Source organism: Parus major, chromosome 14 (assembly GCF_001522545.3).
Source record: "Parus major isolate Abel chromosome 14, Parus_major1.1, whole genome shotgun sequence".
Classification (NCBI taxonomy): Eukaryota; Metazoa; Chordata; class Aves; order Passeriformes; family Paridae; genus Parus; species Parus major.
In genome coordinates, this window is record NC_031783.1 from 10,851,830 (window position 1) to 10,861,796 (window position 9,967).

Sequence of the window (9,967 nt, forward strand, 5' to 3'; positions counted from 1 at the left end):
GTAGGGACCTGCAGGCAGGAGAGCTCATTTCTCACACAGAGCTTGGTCATCAAATCATAGAATTCTTTGGGTTGGCAAAGACCTTTATGCTCATCAGGTCCAGCCATTAACCCAGCACTAAGCAATGCCCATAAATCAGTTAAAAAGGGAAAGCTGTGCACCAGTATCTTTTCCTTGAAATATCAAATATTTAGTACTATTATGACATGCTAGGAGGGATTCAGGTGAGCCTATATCCCTGAGGAACTTTAAACTCCATACCTTGGCACATTCAGATCACCTCCATCTTAGAAGCACCAGGGCAGCCCCAAACCCAAGGAACTTGCCCAGCACCTGGTTAGTGCCTTGATTAGGCTCCTGAGCTCCTAAATGCTGAGTTTCCTCAGTCTAACACAGTTCTTGGGGTCTTTCAGCAAAGCCCTGAAGCTTAATGCCCTTTTCTTCTCAGGGGGGTTCACCCCCAGGACCTCTCTGTCCCCACCACACTGCCCTGAGCTCTGCAGACACAAACCTAATGCTGGCATCTGTGGGACTGACTGCTCAGGTGCTCCACAGAAAACAAGCTGACTGCTGCACCCAAGTCTTCTTTAGTGCAGGAAACACAAGTGCAAGCTATAGGGATATAGTAAATAAAAATTCCCCAGTGGATGAGGGGTTTTGCACTTGCTGAGGGATCTCCAACAGCTCCTTCTGCTCTTGCTTTAGAGCGTGGAGCAACCAGCCAAAAACCCTGTGCTTCTTTCAGAAGAGGAAGCAGAGGGAGCAGCTCAAAGGGAGCTCTCCTGCCTGGGTTTGCTGTCCCTGGCAGTGTGCTCAGAACAGTAATAGAGTGCCTGGAAATACCTACATTATTCCTGACACAATGCTTTGTGGCTGAACAATACATTTGCCAATTCAATTTATTCAAACAAGTTCCTTGGGAAGACAGCAAAGCAAATCCAGGTGGCAATTACTGAATTCAGACTCTGCCCTGAACTAGGGGAAACAAAGGGGCAAGATACGAGAGAAATAGCAAATTCTGCTGGAAATCCCACAACAGCTGAATCCTAAGAGCTTTTAATCATGTGCTTGCTGGTATTCAGCTGAAAAACCCCAGTGTCATTGGGCAAGGAGACAGAGCAGCATTGCAATTGCTCTGCTGTAGCACTTAGCACTCTGGAATGTCTTCGCTATGAAAATTAAACGCTGGTTTGCTTTCTTTTGAAAGCACAGCGGTACTTGGGCTCCACGGCCCATCACAGTGACATGTAATTGAAGAATAAGAGCATTCAGGAGCTCCCAAGACTGACAGTGCTGCCAGTCCTGCTGTGTTGCACACTGTCAGGCAGGGTGGAGGCTGCCTACGAGCTTAGATGAACCATCAAACCAGTTCAGAGCTTGGTTAAACAACTTCAGCCGTGTGCTGAGCCTCATCACATCCCAGTCCCCCTTTCCCAGAATATCAGCAGGGTCATGAGCCCATAGCCCAAGACTAGTCCCTGTGTCCAGGCAATAGCTCCAAGAACAGCCTCCTGCATGGCTGGAGGGAGATAAAAACCTGCCAGGAGCCTCCCCTTTGGCTCTGGCTGTGCAAGAAGGAAACTTCTGTTGCAGATGCACAGCTATAGAATATTTCCTCTTACCAAACCCTGCAAACCACACAACCTCAGCTTCCCAAACCCCATTCACAATCAGGGGTCTCCCCATCCCACTCCATCCCTCACAGCCAGCTCCAGGGCAGCTGTAGCCGCTCTCCCAAGAAAGCAGTTACACCAGGGATGAATTTGGCCCCAGATGTAGAATTAGGTTAAGCCAAAAGGTGGCAGCATCTTATTCAGTATCGATTTTGCATGAATATTTCTTCTATTAGCCATTTTTCTTTCTAATCATAGAATGTAAGTTTGTAAATTACAGAGGTGGAGAGTAAATGTATTGCAACCTCTGGCAAATTGATATTTTTGCAGCAGCAGTAAACTTTTTCTGATGACAGATAATTGAAGGGAGCAAGCATCAGATAAAATTCATAAAGATTTGGACCTACTGGAACAAGACAAATGATATTTAATGTTCAGAGTTATAAAGTAATTACCTTGGGCTCCAATATAATAAATATAGACACAGTAAATGGAGTTTGGCTGACCAGGTGCCTTGGAGGCCCTGCAATGTGCAGGGCCTTGTGGCAGCAGGGGGGATGGAGAGGTAACAACTCCCTCAGCACAGGGGAGTGCCTCAGGCTGGTGTCTCCCCCAGAAATGCCCTTTCTCGGGGGAAGAAGGAAGGAGGTGCCTCCCATGCCTGCAGCAGAGCCCTGCATGCCCAGCACCTCATGCTGGGTGCACAGGGAAGCATCATCACCCACAGCCCTTCTGCATTCCCAAAGGCAAAGGAGCCTTTTGAGACACAGCTTCATCCATACCTCTCAGGAGAATCCTGGTGCAGGTTCTCCAGCAAATCCACAGCCTCTTGTTCTCCCACTCAAGCCAGCAGGCACTGGTCTTGTCATCTGGCAGCTAAAAAAGAGGAGGATGACCTTCTGCCTGAGGTGGTCACTGCCTTTACCAGGGGATGCTGAGCCTGGAGTGATGGACAGTCCAGCCAGAGCCTGATGTCCTTTCCATGCAACAGCAGCACACCTCAGAGGGACATCACAGAGAGACTGCAACATCCTAAACCAGAAGATACTGGCCCTTACCCAGCTGCAACTCCATGTCCACCAGCTGGGAAAGACCTTCCAGAGAAGGAGAGCCTTCTTTTATAGTGAAGAACCACCTTGTCTTCCCTTTTATAGCCCTGCCTCAATCAGCCCTGTGATGGACCCTTCACCTGGCAGGGTATCTTCATTGCATGTAGCACCTCACTGTGCTAGGCACATCCAGACCTCACACAAAAGAAATAACAAAAAAAATGTGGCAGAGCCATATCCTGCATTTTTTTTTCAAAGCAGGATGTCAGTGCAAGCTTCCCTGGCAAAATAAATGCATCACTAAAATGCTTTTAGTGCAGGCAGCATCAGTGGCATCCAAGTGCCCCGATGGTCAGGAAGAAAACATGCTCAAGTACACGCCGAGCTGGGAGGTCCCAACCCAGCCCTTCTTCAGGGCTCCTCAAACACCAACTCTGAGCAGCTGCTGGGAAGCCATAAGCCAACAACAGGCCTTGTTTCTGCTCCACCACCACTTCTCTGCTGCTAGCGTGCCTCTGTCCCTTTGAAGGAGTTGCTTAGAAATTCAGCAGCAATTATGCAAGCTCTAGTATTAAAAAATGCACGTGGATCTGAAAGCAAATATGAAGCTGCTGCTGCTGTAACGCTAGCTTTAAGCTGTCTACAGTCCCTAGAAATTCTCAGTGGGATGTTTGAGAAGGATGTGTATGTGTTGACAACATTAAATGATCCATGGCTCAAGGACAGAATTGAAACCATACATCTACTTCACCCAGGCACTGATCACTGGGAGAGTGTTTTTCTTAAACTAACCACGGAAGGCCAGGCACCTCGTCCTCCCCAGAAAGGCAGGGGTGGCTCAGGGAACAGAAGGTGCACACACGCTCCTGCCACATCCCAGTGTGTAACATAGCTCCAGTGAAAAGGGACAGACACATGGATGCCATCAGCAGGAGAAATGTTATTGTGGCTGCACCATCTTTGAGGGAAATTGAGCATGTCACTTCGGTGCATCACCCTCTTCTCATCACCTCCCAAAGAGGCAGCGCCGCTCGCACACAGCCGTGCAACATCTGGCGAGAGGGCGAGGAGGGGCAGATGCTGTGAGATTCACTGGGGTGAAGATTTGCCTGTTCTGCAGTATGAGCCCCAGAGCACAGCTCAGGGTGCCCCTGTGCCACCCTGGCACTGCAGCAAGGGGAGAGCCCCCAGCAGCGAGTGCTGGAAGCTCTGGAAAGCTGGAGCCTTTTCTAGGCAGGAAATTCTCAAGGACGAGGCAAAACTGGCAGACAACAGGGAGGATTAGGTGGTTCCCCAAGGAACACAAGAAACGCTGCAAGACTGTGTTGTTGCCCGTTTCAGTGGGGTGATTAGGCAGTATTTGATGCTGGGAGGATGATTTCTATTAGGCAATTTTGCAAGCCTTAGCCCAGCTATTAACAGTAGGTGGTAGGAAGTCGTGTTTGCCTGGATGCAACAAAACTGGACTCCCCCAGACTGCAGTGCCCAAAATCCAGGCCTGCCATGGCCAGCACCCTACCCCAGTGAAGCACTCTCCTTGCTCTCCCTCCTAAATCTGGTTGCTGGTGCTTGCTGGTTCTTGCTGCTTTGCAGCACACTGCCGTGAGCTGCTTGGGGAAAACATCCCTCCCTGGCTCTCCTGCTACTCCAACCCCATCTCCCTGGTCCCTGCCTCAGGTACTGGTTTCCATCATTTCAACTATTACCAAACTAAAGGGTATTTCTTTGCTCCCTCGTTTATGCAGAATGTTTATTTAATAGGCTGGCCAGCTTCAATTAGGTCTGTGATTACTCACAGATGACAGCTCCGGCATAACAATGTTTATTCTCAAATTCCATCTCCAAGTATAACCTGTGATATACTTAAGGAGAAGGTATAAAACCATTAATGTTGAAATAGCTTTACCTATGGGAGTGAAGTTTCTCAAACAAAATGTAAAATGTCCTGGGGTTATCAGCACCCTTCACCCAGATGTTTAGTTACCCTACTGAAAACCTCACGTGACTGAGTTGTCCAGATGTCTTTGCCTTGTTGCTGACATGAGGAACTCCTTACTACAGGATCTGTATTGTCTAAAATAAAGTTTAATAGCTTCAAGTGCATTTTCATTTGTTCATGAAACATCAGGGCTGGCTAGAAGTGAAATGCAGCATCTTTGGGTCAGATGTGTCCCTAAGATGCTTGGGGTGCATTGGCAGGAAGGTGTGTCAGAGAAGGAATATCCAAAGCTGTTGTCTCAACGTGGTTTTACTTCTCAGGAAATACCAATGAGAGTTCCTGGTCACCATAGCTCTGGAAGTTGCCTTTTCAGAGCCCAGAGTCGATGTCTTTGTAAGAGGCCCAGCCTGGCTGCCCCTACAAGTTTGGTACCCAAACCTTTAGCTGGGTGAGAGTTACAGAGCTCAAGAGTGGGGAGAGGGGGCTCTGGGGTGACTCAGAGGCAGAGGATGGGTGTCCCCAATCCCACCACCCACTGTCCATCCAAGGGGGCTGGACTGGCTGTGCAAAGCAGTCCCAAGGAGAGTCCTGCCTCTCTTGTAGTATCTTATAGCAAAAGCAGCTTCCATACATCCCCGCAGGTTAATCAGCTGCTTGGAGACTAATTAGTGCCAAATGCTCTTATCAAGAAGACACAGCTGGGTGCAAAGCCAGGCACAGCAATGGCTGGGATGCCCATGCCCTGCCCAGGACACAGCCTGGTCCTTCCCTGCGCCCTCTAGACCAGTGGTGATGACCCCAGTCTGGCCATTGCTCTAGGGAGGGAATTGGCAGCAGAGGTTTAGGAGGGATAGGAAATTTCCTGGCTTTAATTCACTGAACTCTTTTGTTTCAACCACATTTAATATCTTAGAAATTACGAGTCGCAGAGACCTGGGTGAGCCGAAGGAGAAGGCGTGATCTGTGAGGCCAATTAAGAGGCCGATGGCACATAGTGAAACGGGAGCCCCTCGGGGGAGGCCAAGGTTACATAAATAAGTGTGTGAAGGAGCTGCACTGAATCTGCAGACACTCAGCCACTAGTGATGCCCCTTTGATTCTGGGAAAATTAAATATAAATAATAAATGTTTAACCACACAGCAAATAAATACAATGAGGCACCTTTAAAAATTATACTAATAAACAGCAAGATGTTGTCCTTCTGCCGGAGTGGCTGAGCATCTTCTGCATATCAGAGACAAAGAGCACAAAAGAGGGGGTTGTGTTTGGGGGCAGCCTGCTCAGCTGGGTTGTCTTCACCCCCAATCTGCCATCCTTGGGTAGAACTCCAGGACAGCGTGGAATAAAACACCTAGAAAAACTTGAAACAAAATAGTACCATGCTCAGCCAGTGAATGTCAGGGCCTCCAGACCAGAAGCAGCTCACCTCTGCCTGTGTGATCCTAATAGGTTTTTTCTGGGCGCCTGGGAGCAGGATTAGGGGCTTGGTTCTCAGAGGAGAAGCCCAGAGGCTCCTCGTGATGTTACAAATGTTCAACGTGAGCTGCGGGGTCCCCAGAATTGCTCTGTGTCAGCACTCACTTTACAATAAGAGCTCTGCTTCTTGGCTTCCCTGTTTTTACTGCTTTCTTGGAAGAAGGGGAAAAATGAAATGGAGATATAAAAAATAAAGGGGTCATTTATAGTTAAGCACATTAGGATGGGAGTGAGAGAATAAAGCGGTGAGAATGGCTCAGCCGAAGGCCTACAGGGACTTGTTCTCTGGCACTGGCACGGTCTTTACTAGGTCGCTTGAACCTTTTGCACTCTGCTGCAGAGCTCAGACCTGGGCTATATATCAGCAGACTTGCCATGGTGTGCAGTGGAAAAGTCTGTAACTACCCTCAAGCCCGCTTGTGCCGGGAGTTCTTGTTCATGGGTGACTTTTATGGGTGGCCAAACAGCCAGCCCAAACCTGGGGGTGTTGGGTGGGGCAGCAGAGGATGTGGGTTAAGTGTGCATCAATTCCCTTTCCTGTGATGTCATTTCATTTCTCCCCAAATTCTGCAGGGAAGGAGCAGGGCGAAAGACTTTCTTTTCTGTGATTATACATTCCTGGGCAGTTTAATTATTGCCTTTGTCTACTTAAACACTTGCACAATAAACCCACAGAGAGCTGCCATCCCACTATACTTAGTTACCGATTTCTTTTCTTCCCAGCCCCTGAGATTTGGTTTTCCATTTAGCAGAGGTCACCGGAGCCAGATTCTCCGTGGGGCTACCCTGGCTGTCACCAGGGAGTTTGTGCTGGAGCAAAATGTGTCCCTCAAGTCTGATTGACCCAGTGGAGGCTGACACTGGTATTTGGGTTTCTCCAGTGGGCTCTGATCGTACCAGGTTTTGATGAGCCCCCATGTCTGTGCTGAGCCCCCATATCACAGCAGTCTCTAATTGCTTCACATTTCCACTCATGAGCGACTGTTCCTGCTCATGGAAAAATCCAGGTCCTGGATATGCCACCACGTCTCGGAAGCACCTGATTCCAGTGACAAATGTAGCACCCAGAGCTCAGTGCCGCTTTTGACACACGAGCACAGACATAAATATTCTCCAGCCTTTACATCCTTTCTCCATTTTAACTCATGGCTTCATTAGACTAATTTGTTTCCAGGTTGGAGGATGAATAATGAGCCTCAGCCTGTGGATGCATAATTAAATTTTGATAGTGAATGTTTTTATCTAACCTTGTTTTCATTATTATCCTCAGTACTTGAATTACAAGTTAGAGATTTAGGGCTGCAGGTTTGCCTTCAAATTAAGCCTGTACACCGGTGTGAGGTGTGACAGTGGTCTGCCACCTCCCAGGACAATGTCCAGCGGTGACACCATGGGTGTCACTTCAGTCAGGTCTAATCATCAGGGATGTTCAGGGAAAGGAGAAACAGTTAATGACAAAATGGTGTTTTCTCTACCACTGCCAGAACAACACAAAATCCCTGGTCCATGTGGTGTCTGTATACTGCTCCACAGCTGGGTGGCACACCCCGATGCTGAGGGTCAGTCCTGCTGTATTTCCTAATGTGTTCAAACTCCATCTGTTTTATTTGGTATGTAGTTAGCTTTGTTACCACAGTTATGTGTCTGCAGGTTCCCCTGGCTGTCCCTGTCCCCCTGTGCCTTTGAAGTGCCTCCTCAGCATTACTTGGCCATTAAGGTCCCTGTGCTCTGGCTCTCTGTGCTCACTGATGATTTTCTCCAGCCTTCCCATTGTTCTTTTCAGCACTGCAGTTTCCATCTGACTTTTCCACTGATCTTCGTGGCCTCTCCCTCTTTCTACCATTCTCAAGAGGGTTTTCCATAATTCCCTGACTACTGGGGTGGTACCTAAAGGATGCCCTCTGGGCTAAGGTAGGGAACAGAGAACATCTCAAAGCCCCTGCTCCTGCTCCGGATTGGAGCTGGAACGCTTTGAGGAGCCCGAGCAGGTACTTAGTACAAATGTTAATGGCATCATTGTTTATATTGTAGGATTGGAAAGGGTCTCCTGGGTCATCTGGGGCATTGCCCTTCAGTAACTCAGTCCGTATTCAAGCTATCCCAAGGGTATTTTTAGTCGATTCATGAATCCTTTTAGGAATTCGGCCCAACGACCTCCGTCAGCAAACGATTCTTTTGGCTAATTGACTTCACTTTCTGCATGCCCTGTTTTAATACTGCCTTTAAAGTTTAAGGCTTTTTCTTCCTCTCTCAGTGTCATCCACTGCTCAATTTCAGCAGCTCTTTTTTCTTATTCCTACATCTTTATTTGCATTACAGTTGATTCCACGGCTCTCCCTGGCGAAGCCCCCGTGCTGATGGAGCCCTCACAATGACAGCCCTTTCCCTGCAGGGCTGAGCCCTCGGGGCATGGTGGGATGGTCTCCACCAGGAGATGTTGGACACAGACTAGACAAGGTGACAAGGGTGGGACAGGACACAAAAGTCCCCTTTACACACATAAACCTCCAGCAGCAGAGCTGGGAACAGTGCTGGGTGCAAGCTGTCTCTCAGCTCCCATCATGCTGGCTCCAGGTGAGCAGCTGTTTGAAGGGTCCTCATTTTCCTTGATATCCTCAACTTCAGCTAATATCAAAATAACAGCAGAGAGTGAAGGAAGAGAGAGAAAGAGAAGGAGAATTAAACAGATAAACTTTTCTTGTTCATTATTAATCTACTTTGATCCACTACTCTGTGTCATGTCATCACTGCATTGTTATCTGCAACAGAGCAGATTTTGAACAGGTTGTAGGGAGATTTTTGGGAGACAAAGCTGAGGGAAAGTCAAGGGGCTGCTACCAACACACATCTCCCAGCTGAAGAGGTCTCTTGCCAGCGCTCACCCTCGCTGCCCAGGATCCCTTTCCCTGCAGACTGCCTGTTGGATTGAGTGGTTGGTCCCTACTCAGCTCCATCAGAATGAGCTGAAGTTAACACAAAGCTTTTGCTAATCTGACTTGATCCTTTCAGTGTGGGTCAGGGAGCATCCTCAGCAGCACACACAGGGGTGTAATCTTCAACGTGGGACAGCAGGGGCAATGACACTTCTACTGGCACTGGCCCCTCAGTGACCTGTTCTCCATCCATTTTCCTCTCCGTCTCCTCTAGTTTTGGTGAAAGTGAATTCTCATCTTCCTGTGATGCATGGCTTTGATGCAGCTGTGAACTTAGCAGAGGGTTTACCCTGGGAATGGCTTTGCATTTGCAACTTTCCTGAAGGAAAAGACATGGAAGGAGGGAACCTGGAGCAGGGAACCTGAGCTAACTGGGCAGACTGGAGCTTGAATGACCTAATGATTCCTTGGCATCAGCCAGGCAGTGTTTCTTTTAAATAAATTATGCAGTAGTGCAAGCTTCATAAGACTTTATTTTTTTTTCCCAGGAAAACTATATTTTAGAGAAAAAATAACTGTAAACCCAAGATGGTCAGATTTGATGAAGTCAGCAGAGCTGTAGCCAGGATGAAGATCATACTCTCCACATCAGTCCCCAATTCATCATCAGAGCCAGTTGGTAAATATTTGCTTCTTCTAGTGATCAGCTGAAAGGCTCCTTCATTCCCACAATACTATTATCTTTGCAAATTACTTTTATTATAGTGAAAAGCAAAAACCTAAATCCTGACTGTTTTTAATTGAAAACAAAGGTGAAAAAAAGGGAAAGGCTTTTATGATAATCAAAGTGTGGACTGTAGTTTAAATAAGTGCTTTCTGATTTTCTTCCAAATACACTGATACTTGAAAAACTCTGCTAGGAGAGTATTTTTGCATAACTGTGTCTGTCTTTTGTTTGGCAAATTGATCAAACCAAGTGGATTCACAGGGCAAAGGTGAGCAGGTCTTAATATTCC